We start from the raw sequence: 18,800 nt of genomic DNA on the forward strand, positions 1-18,800 counted from the left end.
CGAAATTTACATATCCTATCCGGGTGTGCATTTTCGTTTCGAATTATGCAGGAACCAAGATAATCGCTCGATTTTACGCGATGCGATGCACCTTAATCGCCACTGTCTGTAAACTGATTATGTTACGTAATATTCGAGCGGTAAAACGATCAAAAGTAATAGTGAGGAACGCACACATATGTTACACATATAGAAAGTGTTAGTGTCGGTTTTTTTATTTAAAAATGAAATTTTGTTCGCAGATTACCTCCATGTTGGTAAAACAATAAAATCAGATGACTATATTAAGTTCTAGATCAATCAAATACAAGAATCCTTTTTACAAAAGAAAAAACATTTTCCATCAATAGAATGCACCCCATCATCATCAAACCCTAGCCTGTGCTCGAGACGAGTGTCTAATTCTCAACCAATATGCGACAGTTGATGCTACAGAACTTCGCACATTGCTCACGAAATACATTCTAGCTTCGGACAATGTTACTTTTTATGATGTTGATCTATATATTTTTCGGAGCTGTTCGCTGAGTTTTCCATCCAAAAGGTGGATTTCGCCACTGAGAGCAACTCGTTCACCCTTCATTCTATAAACATGTCCAAATGTTATGAATCTCTGAATTCTTTCCTCAACTGTTTGCTGAACGCAGTGAAAATTCTAATTCGACCTCAAAGAAAAACATGTACAGTTTTCCTTAAGAATCGCATTTGAAAGACTCCTGAAAGAAATAACAAAAATATTGATTATTGGAAGAAAATATCAATTATTAAAATTCACATAATAAGTTACTCTTGTACGGGCAAGCCCTAAAACAGTTTTCGGTTATGAGGATGTTCCTCAATAAGTAATATATATCAAACAGGAAACAAAAGCCTAAGAATTATCGTAGATGCACCGAAATATTATAAGAATAAGTACTTACAACGATACCGTCAGATATTATCAGTCAAAAAATCAAGAGAATCACAAGGGCATTACAATTCTTGGATAACAATTGAGACACACTTAGAAGAATCAAACCAGGAACGATCTTGTATTTCAATAAAGTGTATTTAACAGAAGAAAACAGTGTTAATTGATTTATGAACATTATTACTGTAGTATGTATATATTTGAAAAGGCTCCAGAAGGTAATTTTCGTCCTGTTTTACTTTTCTACTTCCGGAAACATAAAATGCCGCATGGTCGATCGAAAATTGATTGATGCTTACAGGAATAAGAGCTTATATTTCACCGGTATTTGCTTTTTTCATTGAAGAAATTTCGGTATTCATGACGAATCGCCATACTGCCGAAACGAAGTGAAATAGAATCATCTTCTCTATTATTAACAAGTAATGCGAATTAAGCAAGCGATGAAAAAAATCAGATTGATCAATAAAATATTTATTTAGTTCGAAAGAATGTTTCATCAAAACAACGATAGACCACGCGCATCAATAATGACTCGGCAAAAATTGAGAGCGATTGGCTGGGAAGTTTTATAACATAGCTCGGACCTTAATTCTATTAATTCGATGTTAATATTACTAACTCTTCTATCCTTAACAACGATATGCTAATGAATGCTAGCGATTTTTAAAAATCGCTAAGGTTGATCAGCAGGAAAGGCAAAATGGGGTGAAGTTGACTAGGAGGTTTTGATGCCTCCACTTTATAGTCCGGACCTTATCCCGTCCTACTACATTTTGTTCCGGTCTCTATCAAAATCTCTTAACCGTGTAAAACGACATTTTTCCAGAAAGGTGACAATAAAACCGCATATCACTGAATAGTGTCTAAAATTTATATAAATAAATTAGTTATGAGGGACATGGAAAAACCATTCAATTATTCAACATTTTATCGACATATTTCAAGCAGTATAGGAATTTCGCATTGAACAATTTTATAGTCTTCCTGAGGTGTTCCAATAATTTACCCAATTAGGAATTTTTGTCAAAAATTAATGACTCAACCTGGCCATGAATTATCGACCAAATTGTTTTATTCAAATCACGTATCACACATACAACAACTAGTTATTAACTACTAGTGTTTAGTAATTTTTGATTCATATTGTTCTCAAAATCTCAGATTTTAGACTTAATTAGCATTTGACGGATGTACCACCACTGGTGGACTGGTTTTCACACAAAACTATGTTAGTTCAAAGGGTTTTTTGCCTCTTCATCATCCGGGAAAGTCCACTATTGTCGAGTGATTGCAACACTTCGACATTTTTATGTTCACGCAATATCTCTTTTTTTTTTCGAAAACCGTTTGCAATCCCATAATTACACACCGTCTCACATTGCAACTCAAATGCTCACACTGTCTTCAAAACTTGCTTGTGCAATAACAATTTATTGTGGATTGTTGTCCAAGCAACCCTCAAAATGTTTTCAGCACTGACACATACAAAACTCTGTTCATACCCATATCATACCCAAATATATGCTGTGTTCGTATATCATTGGTAAGGACCAATAAAATAGATTTTATTGGTACATGAGATCCACATGTGTAGACTTTGTAGCATTTAATTTTATTCGCCATTTCTTAGTCCACTCAATTTGTGCTCTATTTACAGTTATCTCAATATTCTTCTCATCTTATCATCATAAGATGTGGCCATTGTTACTCATTCTCATTTAGATATATACAATATATTAAATATAATATTGGTCCAAAGACACTACCTTATGGTACATCCGCATAAATGAATTTCAGATGACGACTATTGAAAATATAGGACTAGAGGTTCTAGGTAATTTGTTTACCAAGTTGTATTCGAGGCCCTCATGCCATAATGTATCAAAGGTTTGGTCCACGATCAGAACAAATGGTGATCGAAAAAAGCACTGGCTTGCTAACATAGCGACTAAGGTTAAAAGGACAACTTTCTCCAGTATTGGTTTCGGTAACTTGGAATAGCTCATAATAGAATAGCCCGATGTGATCCCACCATATACGAAGCATTAGTTTCTTCTATGAATATTAGATGTATTCGTCACAACTCCATAATCGATTGCGATTCAATGCAAGAAAATCGAATTTTGCTTTTGAGTTAAGTCGATATTGAATCCAATTTCTTTGTTTTGCATCATATCCGTGCTTTTGATACGGTCTTAAAATACTTGTTGGATCACTGTCGATATTTTATCAAGATCCTATTGATTTTTGCATGATTTATGGTCCGATACGCCTCTAACTCAATATTTTCACTATATTATTTCAATATCACTATATGATTTAATTAGTATTCTTCTAAAGCTTATATATATATATATATATATATATATATATATATATATATATATATATATATATATATATATATATATATATATATATCCAATAATCAGATCGGATGGTGTTAGATGTTTTACTCTACGCATTTCTCTATCACTTCACATATTTAGCTGATTAGCGAGTACAATGGGATGCACTGACGCTTTTTCGAAGTATTTCACACAAACACGTTGAATTACACTCGTTATTGGTTCTAGAGGAATATCACGTTGCGTCACTTCATTTGAAACATAGGACGGAGCATCGACAATGGCACGCAACACTTTATTTTGAGACTATTGTATGACGGATATATTAGACTTAGATTAATTAAAAGATTATTAAATATATAAGCCCAAATAAGCTTGATCCATATATATATATATATATATATATATATATATATATATATATATATATATATATATATATATATATATGACCAAATAGGCTTGGGTATAAATTTATACAATAGTATCCTGTTATATAATAATAACTTGGATTTGCGCCCTCTAAGCCAAAAGATTTGGTCAAAAGTCAAAGTTGTTTCCATTTGGCGAGTATGTGCTTCTTCTAGTTGCCCATCTAGGCGCATACCAAGATATTTGGCATCCTATGCTTGCTATAATGTTATATGATCTTATTCTCCAAATTGAAATAAAAGTCTGCTTTTTCCACATGTTTTGTTGAGGCAAAGATTGATACGGTTTGAGCACAAAGAAATCACGTTGTTTAAACATTTTTAATGTAACCACTTTTATAGTACTAGCCTGCGAACCTGTGATTTTCAAATAAATAATTAATTAATAAAAATTAATTATTAAAAATAAATAATTATTCTAAGTATTTTTCACAAAATACTTAGAATAAAAATTCTAAATTTCAATTGATGTTTAAATCCATATGTCGGTGCTTACCTCACCAGAGATAATAATTAAACGACATATTACCAGACTGAGTAGGGAAAGCAAGATCGTTAGACGGGTTTGGAACGGTTTCTTTCCGACAATTAAAACAATGGGAACACACGAAAACAAGGAAAATGATCGCAAATATCGTTAAATTTGCATGAAATAGTCATTTATCGCCATCAAATAGCATACAGAAGCGATGATTACGCTATGGCTTCCACATTACACATGCAGACAGGTTACCTTATTGTCTGGCCGTATATTTATCAATTACGCTCGTTTCGAAATATTAATCGAACTATTAATAACGCTGCCTCTTCGGACTAGGATGACTTGAGCCGGGGCGACGTAGACGGAGAAAAACAAGAACAAAAATGAAACACACACGGACGAAACGGAATAAAGTTGAGACGAAAATGACTAATGGTCCTTTCAATGGCCGTTTCGATTGTGTTATTGCATTTAATTCGGCGCCATTAACATAAACTTATATAATGACAATGATGTACATTTACATACACCGGTCGCGTTCGTACGGAATATGATTTATGGCCAATTCGAATTCGGGATTGTGTTTTATTGAAATTTCGTCGGGGGGACAATGCGATCGGGCCGCCGCTCTCGATGAAAATCATTAGAAAAGAAGTTCGGTATCCGGTACCTGCGAGGACATCATAATTCCATGTCGTAAAACGCTCGTCCGTATGAATAAGTAATCTATATCGGGATAATGTATCTATATTCGACGAATGACGTAGAAGTATGCGAGAAGAACAACTGTATTAATTCTGTGGTCAGTACTGTACCCCGTTGAAATTAAAATGAGTCATTTTTAATGAATTTGTAATAAAATAGGTGATAAAATATAATATTATCGTCATTTTTACTTTCAAATTACAAAGACATTTTTTCCTGCGCCCTCGACTCCCCACAAAACCAAATCAATAAATCAAAACTCAGATATGGCTAAAAATGACTTAACTGTAACTAGTACATTTATTCAGTGTGGATATCTTAATGCACATAAAAGTTTAGCCAGAGCTGGTATTGGTAAGTATTGGTAAATTAGGAAAAATTAATGACAACGGCTTAGGTTTGGTGTCATTTGCTTTATTGAATAACTTTGTGGTGGGTAACACTGTATTCTAACAGCCTCTGAAACATCAACTAACATACAAGGAATCCAAAATGAATTGATTTAGCGGTGTTGGACTATATTTTGTTTATAATGTAAATAATGCAAGGGTGATGCGAGAACCTCCCTGCGGATCTGACCGTTATCTACTCCATACAACAGTGCAGCTACGACTCCAACGGACAAAGTGTACATAATCGCATACAACCAATCATGACTCTACTAGAACACCTAAGCGATATATATGCGGATACAATGAAAAACTAAATATCCGAAACAACTGTCGAATGTACCAGTAAAGTGTTCCCATCGGCTGACGATAAAACACAACCCGGGATATCCAACGAATGTCAGATGGTAGAAGATTGAAAACAAGCAAATCGATCTCAAGAAAGTCCGAAAATTAAATAGATATGTTAGACAAAAAATAAAACTAGAAAGGAAAGCCTACTGGAATAACATAGCCGCCGATTTGGAAGTTCCATGAACTGCATCCAAACGTGACTATCGAACGTTGTACCAAACGCTTAAGAGATTGAGCACTAGGAATAAATCTACTAACGACTACATTTAAGGATCAGATGGAACGATGATGGAAATATGGAAAGTCACATGATGAGCATATCGAATGACAAAGAGAGTTCTTCAAGCAACTTTACAATTATGACCCACCACAGGGTTTAACAACTCTGCCAGCAATTGTCATTTCAGAAATTTTATTTTCTGATAACGAGCCAACAATCGACGAATCGCATACGACAATAAATTCAATAAAGTGTGGTTTAAAAGCTCTGTAGTCAGCCATGTTACGACAGAAATTATTAAGGCTGTTGGGGAAATGTTTTAACGGCTTCACGTCCTGTTCACACAAATACAGTGATCGAAGAGAGTACCATCAACACAAAAGAAAGTGAATGGTATAAGGCCTATAGTTGATGAAGATCATGATACTACAAAGGGAACGCGGTGTGAAAGGCCGAGAAGAACAGGCAGATTTCAGACACAGTCGAGGTTGCGTAGATAAAATTTTTGCGCTATGCCATCGTAGCGATCGCTACGACCCTTTAGGTCACCACGCATTCACCTACAGCAAGTTCAAAGACTTCAGGGAAGTGGAAAGTCTCCCATAGCGTTTGCTATGGATTGATGATGTTGATAGATATAATATTGATTTCTAAAATACAACCATACAAGCAACAAATACAAGCTATATCACATAAAATGCCGAGATGATAAAGCACATTAAGGGGGCATCTATATTATTCATGAAAACATAAAACATCACGAAAGATAGAAATTCAGCTAGGACCATTTAAAATCCACCAGTATAACTATTAGTATACGGGCCATTTACAATGAGAGCTGTTTATTATCTACATTCTGTTAAACGGAATGTCACAGAAAACAAACAGAACAGAAGAAAACCAGAAATTACACATATTATAAAGCAACACAAGAACTGAAGGAGCTAATAAATAGTGAAAAAACCCAAGAAAGACAAGAATATTTACAAAAGCTAACACCAACTGATGCAACGGAACTTTCTCTCTAGAAAAAAATAAAACAGATAAAAAGACTCGAACAACATAATCCATCTATTAAGTATAGTGATCATTATTGGGATAGAAATGCCCAAGAAAAAGTGGATGTATGTTATTTTCTAAACATCTAAAAACATATTTAACAAATATCCATCTCCAATCCAATCTACAACACGAAAAATATATTTTCAGAAGTAAAGGGAACAATAATTAAATAAATTAATGCTAACTATAATAACGGGAAGAATCTTACAAGAACTGTCTAAACTACGTCCCTAGCACTTGAAACGTGGCCGAAATAATTATTATTCCCAAATCAGAAGACGTCATGGGTGGCATCGTCCTATAAGTCTGTTACCAGTCTGGAAATTCATAAACATTTCATATACTAATCAATATATGTCCGATTTTATTCGATCACATTTTGCTCTTTCTCTAATAAAACTATAATTTCACTGTATTTCTGAATGTCTATGTACTGAACTTCTTGTAAGCAAAAAAACGGAACAATGTGTTGTTGATTAGCCTCTTTTAAATCCAGACTTGCGAATATCGGAATAAATGGTAATCGGACCAGAGAAGGTTCAAGCCATACGGTAGGTAATATTAGAACTTCCCAGCCAATCTCCCTCCATTTTGAACGATTCTCTGAAGATTTATGTAGTCTAGCGTTGTCTGGATAGATGAAATCGTCTTTGCTATTGCTTTTGCCAATCTTTAATTGAACGCTTCAGTGGTATTAGTTGTTGACAGTAGAGATTAGAATTGACGGCTTGGTCAGGTTTGAACAACTTGTGATAAACAATTCCTTTTGGATCTCACCAAACCACCTTCCTTGATACCATTGTGGGCTTTACAAACTTTTGGAAACTTCTTCGGGCTTCGATCATGATCGTTTCGCACTTTATGATCCTACGTGATTAATTTTTCGTTCTCCTGATTGAATGTTTTAATTCACATATTAATAAAATATAAAATTTCTTTTAATATCCGGTCTTATGTTAAATGTTAAAAACAGTTTTATGGTCGAAGTTTAGTTCCATAGTGGTGTCAAGAAATGAAATATATCGAGCTACCTCAATATTTTAAAAAATTTCATCGACTTTTTCAATTATTGACCAGCCAAGGTAAAGTTCACAATTTCTAGTATGAAAAGAAGAACCTATTCTGATTTTTTTCATCTTTGGAAAAAGAAAAACAACGCATTACAAAAATGGCCTTCTAGAATCTCTTCTTCAGCTCCACTAAGTAAACGCTACTTTTATATCAAAAATATTTTATGGAGTGTTAGACATGTATGTATACACATATTAGCATTGAATAAGTATTACCAAAGATAATCATTGATGACAGTATTGCTATAGTATCATACAAATGAAATTTTGAGAAGAGCGGTAGCGATTTAGACCAAATCTGCTGTTATATGGTTGAGATTTTCGCACTCCCGACAGTTTATGGAGGAACGTATTAGATGTGAAATGCATGCTATTGTCGTTTTTATTAATTTTCGCCATTCCTTCGACTGTGTACTGTACTTCTTTGGTGCACATTAGAAGCTGAATACGTATTCTTAAAAATTATAAAACTTCTTCTAGCATTTTACGATGATTCCATTAACTACCGGCGAGTGCGAAACTATTTATCAAATTCATGTCAACCCGATGGTCGCCAAGGAGATATATTTCCATTAGTTTTCAACATTGTAGTGTACAAATTCCTACAGAATAAGTAGGTTCGCTGATAATAGAGCTTTATTCGCTGGTACAGATGTTGAGGCTTCTATTATTTTCATGATTTTATGATTTTATTTAATTGATAATTGATAATTAATGTATTGAGATGAATAACGAAAAAGGACCAAAGTATTGAGAATTTACGGATCGTCTGCTATTGTAAATCTTATCTGGGTCTAGTTAATATAGAAAAATAAAATGACATCAACTTCTGAAGTAATAAACAGAATCGCTGCAGACAACCGAACTGCAGGATGTGTATCTTGACAAACCTTCTGTATCGAGACTGGGATACCGTTAGAGCTTGACATCTGTTATCTTGTTATATTTCAAAATTTTACTTAAAATGCGATCAGTGCACAGTTGCACAATTAATGGATGATGATGCGTCTTTGTAATTTTTTAAAAATTAATTGCATGTTATATCAAATGTCCTTAGTACAATCTTAATTTACAAATTAATTTATTATTACTGTTCGGTTATATTTGCATTAATACGTTGGTCCGCTTTAACCTTCTGATCTTTTTTTTGGTTAAGAGAAGGAAATGGAATCCTCTTAGAAGAAAGACTTCCTAGTTATGTAAGACTGCCTGTTATGTCAAGAGTCTTAGTAAATATCAAAATAATTATTTGCCAACCTAATATTTGTCTAAACGGAGAACAATTGCAGCCTATTCGTTCAGTATAATATAAAAGAAAACTAGTTAACCTGTTGATAATTCACACAAAAGCAATAATTTCTCTACTTTCTACGATGAAAAAAAAGCCGTCAACTCCGACGATTCTGACGCTGGCCGTCCAGTGGTAAAAACAGACGATGTCGGCGTACGGAGCCGATTCGTATCGTTTCATTGTTCGCGATACCGATAAGAACCCGTCTCGGTTCATTCGACGATGCGGCGACCGAAAAAGAACAAAACCGCCCATATTCGTCAACGTTTTCCAGTTAACGCGGTCACTCGAAATGCTTCAGCGTAATTTTATAGAACAAAAATCAATGGCGGTCGCGTTCGGATAATTCGTAGACGGCCAACATTCAAGGTATTCACATTTAAACTAAAACGCAACGGGGAATGTTCGACATTTCGACGTTTTTGTCCGTTCGCCGGGCTCGGTCATTTTTTGATGTCCGTGCGGCCGATGCCGGTTAATTATAGCGACGTTGGACGAGGGAGAATGCCGAGAGCGACCGCGTCCGCCCGAAGAGCTCCGGCTCTATGACGACTTTATTGCAAATTAATTTAGATTAGAGCCGGCCGGGAACGCGACCATTAATCGCCTTTCCCTTATCGAATTCGTTCAGGTGATACGGACAGATTTGGTCGCGAAATAATAAGGCCGGTTTAGCCACTGCCACTTCTGTACATAGACGAAACTCAAACGATATTGCGGCATTAGATCGTTCAGAAATGCCGGGCATGTGTCGTGTTCTACAGACTCTCTCTCGGCTCTCTGACTTTGCCGTACGAAGATATTGGTTTGACTTTCAAGATTTTTTAAAACTCGTCAATATCAAAATACAGAGTTGGTTTGAAAAATATGTAAGTGAACTAAGCCCGGAAGCAGACAAAGATTACTGGCCATTATTCGCAGAACATTTAAGTAACGTATTCCAACAGAATGATATAGAATAGATCCTACAATAGATATAAATCCAGTTTATCAGACCGATGTAGCTGTAAATCTAATTTCTCCAATGAAAGTTGCCACGAAAATTGACAACAACCTCAATCCTAAAAAGGCCCTTGGAATTGATGATATTTCACATGGGTTCTTTTAAACTAAACCAAAACATTTTACAAGGTTTGGCATAAAAGCTTAGTGACGTCCGGTTAGTCTTTGTTGCCAGGACGATCGTTCCAGGTATGTATTAAAGATACTCTTTCAGCAGACAGCTGACACGGTTCAGCAGTAGCTCAATGAGACGCAATGATTGCATTTCTGGAGGTTGCAAGTCAACCTTTAGAAAAACCAGGTCATCTTCTTCCATAAGAGATAACTTCCTGATTAGATAACCGTAACATGATTCCCCTTTCTGGTTTCAGGCTAAAAAAGATAATAAATGAATAAATGTTTGTACATAAAAACAGAAAACAGAAAAAAACAGAAAATATATATAACATATAAATCAATTTTAAAATTGATATTTGACTTTACCATGCATATTAGAGCAACAACAAACACAATTAGGTCATTTATGTATGTATTTGCAGCCATTAAATTAACTACTGATTTTTCCAAACTTAAGTCTAATAAATAAAAACAAATATCAAAATTATTCATACAAGATCCTTATATCCTTATATACTATATGCTATATACTATATATATATATATATATATATATATATATATAACAAAATATTAGGTATACTCTAAACAATTATACACATATTTTATCATATTTTTCACACCCTGCCATATGATTTTCTATTTTTATCCGATGTTAAATATATACTCATCTTTAGTTGTTTCTGTTAATTGTCACTGTCTAAGTTAAAATCACTGTTTAAGTTAATTTCCAAATTATTAATTTCTAATTTATCGAACCCTTGTTCACAATTCCATCATTTGTCAATTTCCTCTTCTGCCTATCTGATTGAATTAATCGAAAATAAAGGAATTACTCTAGACAATGCTTCTTTTTACAGTGTAAATGAGCTCCAAAAATGAAGCCATATATCTGCAATGATTTAATAAAAAATATTGTAACTAACGAAACCTAATAAAACGTTATTCTAACATTTCCGTAAACTCTTTTTGAGTTATTAAAAATAACCATTTAGATCCTAGCTTTTCTAACGGTGTGTGAAGAGGGATGACTAAACACCCCTCAAAGAGCTGAATATCCCTACAGTTTTCTCCGAAGTAATTATGTTGAATTAGGTTTATATCGAAATAGAGTATATTATTATCGAATCGAATATTATCAACTTTTCTCAATAAATGCCCTAGTAAAGGTAAAATTACTAAAAAGCAAAAAAAAATATCAACACCTAATATTAATAAATATTTGATCAAAAAGGGTTTTTTCATGAAATAATTTGGAGATTGAATTATAGATAACATATATGATATACATACATATATATATATATATATATATATATATATATATATTTGAACTAATTTTATGAGATTCACACAGGAGGTCTTAATGTGTATACCCTTTAACGAAGTGTGCGGTTTTCGACAGATTTCCATACAACCGAAACACCTGAACCATATCTAAAGACCGGTCTCATTAAGATCACCAACGTCGGATAATAAAAGTGTCGGAACAATGGGAAAATATGCCGGCCTGTAATCGAACAGATGCAAAACTTTCGTTCCGATTTTTGTCAAACGCCTCCCGAAACCGCAAGCTCTTTTTTTCCTCATTCTCTTTGACTCGCCTTATGTTATAAAACTTTTACCATACTCCGTTGATGTACAAACCGTGATGCGGTCAGGAATAGACAATAGCGATGGAATTGAAAGAAAATCTTTGCTGGAATTGAAAGAAAAACATATTTTACTATGAATTTTAATCATAGTATCAACCGCTATATGAACCTAATTAATAAACATATTAACTGATTGCATCATACCCGGCAAATGATTTCAAAAATGCGAATTTAGAAACTATTCTATATTGGAATCTGTTAAATAAGGCTACTGGAAAAAAATCACTGCCACTTTGGATTTATTTATTTATTAAAAGCCCGTCAGCCTCATGGGCTATTTAGGACTTAGTACAATATAACGTTCAGAAAACAATATAAATAGTGTAAGAGACAAGATAGAATACTATTATAAACAAAAGTTTATAATATAAATAAAATGCAAGAATACTTATAAATGTAGATACAAAAAGATTATTTGAAAACAAGTAAGAGGATAAAATATCAAGCGTAAAATATGGACAGTTTAAAATGCATAAATTAACACGTAACAGTACAAAAAAATTAGTGTAAAATGTTGATAGCCTTAATCATATATACTGAAGTATTCCGGTGGCTACCTTATAATTCATCAACCGCTCAAGGTTTTTCAACTAAAGAATTTACTCCATGGATGCCACTAGGCCAAAGAACCGCCTCTGGAGGGCGTACCCATGGCACACAACCAGGATCATTTGTCTGATGCTCAGCGGGGATTTTTTTTTAGCCTGGAAACGGGTAGGGGAATCCTGTTACGGATACCTGGTCGGGAAGACCCGCAGGAATAAGCGAGTTGGACTGGTTATGTGAAGACTACCTCTGGGCTACCCACTAAACCCCACCCTATCAGCTGATCCAATGACCCTAACTGATACTTCTTACTGTTAGTAAGGAGGGTGCCCGTAACCGGTAACACCGTTAAGAGGCACAAGGGCCAGGCAAGGACGTGGCGTCGTTATCACACCACGCAGCTTGCAGTACATGAGATAATCGCTCGCCGGAGAAGGTCGAGACAATTTGGAGTTAGAGCTCGACGGGATAGTGTCGGCTGTGATAGAATAAGGCTACGAAGAGCCGAATGAGTTATTGGCCTAAAATATCGGCCAGCTCGGTAATACATCTATTGCCCGAGAGACGAAGAGTGGAGAAATATCTCGAGTAAACCTCGTATATAAAATCGTGAACTTGGGGGACGTCTGTTTCTCTATGAATTTGATTGTTCCTGACGAACCAGGGGGCATTGATTCTTCTCCTGAGAATTTTGTTTTGAAAGGCTTGAAGACGTTCCACCTGGCTAGGTGAAACGTATTTTAGATAGACACTGGAGCCGTATAGAACGACTGATCGAACCAGCATCTTGTACAGGAGAGATTTTATAGATAGAGGAAGCCTGCTGGTCCGGTTGATAAGCCGGAACAGCAAATTAACAATACCTTGACCTTTATGGAGGGACTTTTGAATGTGGGAATTCCACCTAAATTTGCGATCGAAGACAAGACCGAGATAGGTGGCTTCTTCTGACGGTGGGATTTTGGCGTTCTTGATTTTAAGACGCGAAATACTCGGTGCAAAACGCTTCTTGTGGAAGAAGATGGCCTGGGTTTTCTATGGGTTGACCTGCAACCTCCAGAAATGTAACCACTGGACCGTCTCATCGAGTTGTTTTTGGAGTCTGCTTCGGATGTGCGGTGCAACTCTTGAAGAAGCAAAGTAAGCAGTGTCGTCTGCGTAAAAAGCAGCCTCAACTTGTGGTCTCCTAGGGATATCTCTGAAAGAAAAATATTAAATAGAGCGGGTGCCAGGGGGGAGCCTTGTGGAACTCCTGCGTCGATGGTTTTCGGACTAGAGAGAATATCTTTAATCTTCACCTGGAACGATCGTCCTGACAGAAATGATTTGATAAGAGCTGTTAGGTCATCAGGTAGACCTAATCGGATGCATTTCGCCACTAAGCCTTCGTGCCAAACCTTGTCAAAGGCTTTGGTTAGGTCCAAGTAAACCGCTCCAAGTCTTTCACGTCGGTTAAAAGCACAGTTGATTTTTGCGACCAGCCGATGGGCCTATGAACGGCTGAGTGTTTGGCGCGGAACCCGAATTGTTCATCTGGAAGGATATTGTTTGTCTTCATAAAATCATTAAGAGCATAAGGAATTGCTCTTTCAGCAAGTTTGGGAATGGAACTTAGTAGGCTGATAGGTCTGTCAGAAGTGCTCAGCAGGGATCTGCACGTATTACAGATGGCTGGGTTTTCTCCCTTAAGAAAAAACTCATGGGTTAACTTGCAGTGGTCTATTCGAAGTTGGGAGAAGATTCCTAATTTGCACCTACCCATCTCACGAATGTTAAGATTCCGGTAAAATAATTTTTTTTTACTTTGCATAGTTTATTATTAGCCATCAAATTCCAGTTTAATTGATCTAGTTTTTTAGAAAGTGCGGTATAATGCGAATTCAGATCTCTGTTCCAATGAAGAAAATTCTCCGAAAACGATGTTTTCCTCCTCGCAAGATGATCGGCTCTCTCATTACCCTCAATACCCACGTGAGATGGAACCCATATGTAAGTTATATTCTTGCTACTATCGTAAATAATGGTGTTTAGCTCTTCGATACACATTATCCAAACCTCTCGAGGGAGCTCATGGAGTCAGTGCCAATTTAGAGATATTAAAAACAAAGAGAATATTAAGAAAGCAGAATATCATATTTTAATTGAATACCATGCTTAATACCATGATATTTAAACATATTTATTATTACATATACATATATAACATGATATTTATACATATTAAACATTTATTATAGTGTATAACAATATAGTTTAAGTACATTACGCTATAGTTACGCTTATAGTGGTATATTACACTATAGTGCACTCTTTCAAAAATCCATTCCAGGCTATAATAATGACCTCATGAAAAGTTATCGACTATTCGGTTATTTTAAAAGTAATACATTAAGAGAATCCTTTCCGCGTCCTAAACTACACTGGCCACGAACCTCGATAGATGCAATGGACTTCTTCTGCTGCTTCTTCATTTCAGCTGTTTAGTGATAAACTCTCTTATCATATCCCTGGTTACAAATCGCTACACACAATCGTTCCGATTGCTACTAAGACTGTCCAAACATTACAGCAAAAATTGTTTCTGCATTTGTTTTATATTTGAATTCAGTAAATTCGCAGAACGTATGCATTCCTAATTCTTTGTACATAATTTATTTATAATAACACTCTTTCTTCCGTTATCGCCTATACCGCATCACAACATCAGGCATTTTTGCGATAGTTTTCAGTATTGCTGCAGTTTTTAGCTATTCTTGACGTGAATAATCTTCGAGTAATTACTTTTAAATTCAGCTGCCCACTTTTTAACTATTAACGAAAGTACCTATAAACTTTTGTCATCTTCGAATGAATTTTCTTAGGGATTAATTCAATCAGAGCGTAGGATTTTACAAGGTTTTTTCAATCTAACAAAAAACATATAAGGTGCGACTATTCCTTAAAGAAATCATCTTGCATCGCTTAAAGGAAACATGTACATAGAACGTATTCTACAAGGATTGAGTCATCCTTAGGCATTTATATGACGAGCATCAAAAAAATATTGCTTGAACATTTAGCTGTGAAAAAGATTTGTTCATGTTGGTATGCGGGTAATTTGACGAAAGCTTAAGATATTCGTGTCAATTGGTGCAAAACAATGGTCGAGATATAAAATCGCAGTGTTCCAGAACTGTATATAACCTTTACATAGGTGACGAATCTTAAATCTAAGCGTATAAGTCTAAAACAAAACAATAAAACAATGTATGACTTTTGAGCTTCACGAGCAACACGAAGCACTTCGAAGCAAATAATCCCCGGTTTCTTCGAAATAAATGGACATCTCTAGCAACCGCTAACCAACCAATATCAAATATCAAATATACGGTATATAATATATATACAATATATATTTTCGGTACCTGATTTCGGTACCTAAATGCCGTACTTCAATCATAGTTTGATGCGTTCAATATTCTAGACTATAATACTAGAATAACATCTGTAGCAGCGAATATAGCGCTATCATCACCAAATATCAGATCGATCAAAAGGTTTGTAGCATCATAGTGAATATCATATATGTTGTTAAAAACTTTTCGCATAATAGCGTCGATTATTACGTGTAACACACAGCTAATGGAACCATCTTAATATGCCTGAAGAAGTTCAATCATTCTCAGGAGAATAAAATTAAATTAAATAAATATGACATTTGCACATTTCCTATTCACCCTCATCATTCACACATTCATCAACATGTTTCTACAAAGTTTTGTGATCTGACGGTGTACGAAAATCTTATCTACACAACTGCAATTGAGTCCCAACTGTTCTCGGCTTGTCTCGCGAGCTTTTTGAAACCTCATATGCATGATTTTCATAAATACCTTCTCAGTTGATAGGAGACTTATATCTCGATAGTTTTTCGATCGTTAACCATCACCTTTTCTTTGAACAATCATCGATTTCTTCCATGCTGATAGTACTCTGTCCTATCATCTAATTTGTGTGAGCAGCACATGAAGCCGTTGAAACAATAATTTCCCATCAGCCTCAATAATTTATATCATCACGACAAATACTTTAATGCTAAATGTATTCGCAATTCATCATTTATGGGCTCGGCAACAGAAAATGAAGTTCCTGGGATGTCAATTACTAGCTGAGTTACTAAATCTTGTGGTGGATCATTATTGTAGAGCTATTGTAGAACTCGCTTTATCATTCGAGATAATAATCGTTTGCCTTTACGAAGGTTCTTTCTACTGATTGAATATCGCTGTTGATAGATTTATTTACTACTGTCGCTCGATATTCTAAATATCTAATACAATTTCCGGTATTCACGTTTCGATCTAACTACTTCCAAATCGGCCGCCACAACATTTCAGTTTTACATAACATCTCTGCGAACATATCTGAAAAAAAAATATTTAGAGCATTACAATCTTTCTCTAAACAATAATCCACCGTCTTATCTAACTACTGAAGTACTTACTACGTTTGTTACGTTTTTTAATAAGAGAGCTTCAATTTATGGGCGCAGCTCCCATCCCTATACCTAAATCTGTTGATGGGACTGATGCCAGCTTGTATATATATATATATATATATATATATATATATATATATATATATATATATATATATACATAATATATATATTGCCCAAGTCTACTCTGAAACTTTATGCTATGCTGACTTATTTCCTGCTTCATTGTTGTCACATTGAGGTCTAGATACGCATGTTTTGAGCAATGACATCGCTCTTCGCATCTTCTTATTATTTCAATATTGTTATTGCTTTATGCACCGCTAAGTTGAATGTCTTATATCCAGATGGGCTTGATAATTTAGATGGGCTTTGCAACCATCATTTTCTCTCATTACTTAAGTGGGAGTGGCGATCTGTTAACCAATACACACCACAAAGTTCAATATCGACATAGTTTAGATGTGCTTCTGCCAAGTTAATCTAGGATATAAGTAAACGTCCAAATATGTTGCATGTTCCTCTTTTGGGATATTTTCATTATGTAATTTTACCGACGGATAGGTTTCTCTTCCCAGTGTGCAAGTAACATGAATGGAATTGGTTTGGTCCCCACTGGTTAAACCATTTATCGACTTTATTTAGATGGCATTGCAGTTGGAACGAAGTAGTGTTTGGGCCAGAACGTATAGAAAAACGGGCAATGTCATCAGCGTATATCACATTGGCCCTTACTTAGTTTCTAATAAAACAAAAATTTTCAATATTCAATAGTTTTCACTATTTCGATAATACTTTTCCAGTGTTTTTACTATTTAATCCACTTTATGTCCCAGTGCAGAATTGTCCAAGAGTTGTACATGGGTGTTTCCTCATGTCTTGTTGTGAATATCTTAATTCCCTCTATGATAGTTGAAATCCCAAGGTATCGGTGTAAATAATTTTTCCCATAGTATCTGGATATAGTATCTGAAATAATTGCATTATGTTGATATTACTTCTAGTAGTACATCCCCATATTTGTAATGTGTAGATCGATATTAGCTTTTAGTATCTTCTTATACAGCAGCAACAGGTATGCTTATCATGTACGGATGCCTTCGACAAGATGTGGCACACTGGACTGCACGTTAAATTGAAAATGCTTTTGCCCCATACGCACTTTCAGTTGCTGAAATCGTACCTCTCAGACAAACATTTTATTGTCAAACAGGGTGACGAATACACTGACCTACAGCCCATATATTCAAGTGTTCCGCAGGGTAGTGTTCTCGACCCATTATTATATATTATGTATACAGCTGACCTATCGACCTCTCGAAACACTACTGTGGCAACATATGCTGACGATACAGCGGTTTTATCATCAAACGAGAATCCAATATAAGCCACAAAAAACTTCCAACTCCATCTTAACAAAGTCGAATTGTGATTGAAAACGTGGCGTATCAAAGCAAATGAGACAAAATCTACCCATATGAACTTCCGCAAGAATACAGCCTTAAATATCTGGGAATGCATTTTGATCGACGTCTGACTTGGAAAAAACATATAGTGACCAAACGCAAACAGCTTGGGCTTAAACTAAACCAAATGTAGTGGCTGATCTAAAGGGCGTAAATCTAAATTGTCATTAGATAACAAGGTTTTGCTGTATAAGTCAATACTTAGGCCCATCTGGACCTATGGTATTAAACTGTGGAGTACTACTAGCAAATCTAACATAGATATCCTCCAGA

Source organism: Rhynchophorus ferrugineus, unplaced genomic scaffold (genome assembly GCF_030347505.1).
Source record: "Rhynchophorus ferrugineus isolate W39M unplaced genomic scaffold, kcgeb_rfMv2 rfM9, whole genome shotgun sequence".
Lineage (NCBI taxonomy): Eukaryota > Metazoa > Arthropoda > Insecta > Coleoptera > Curculionidae > Rhynchophorus > Rhynchophorus ferrugineus.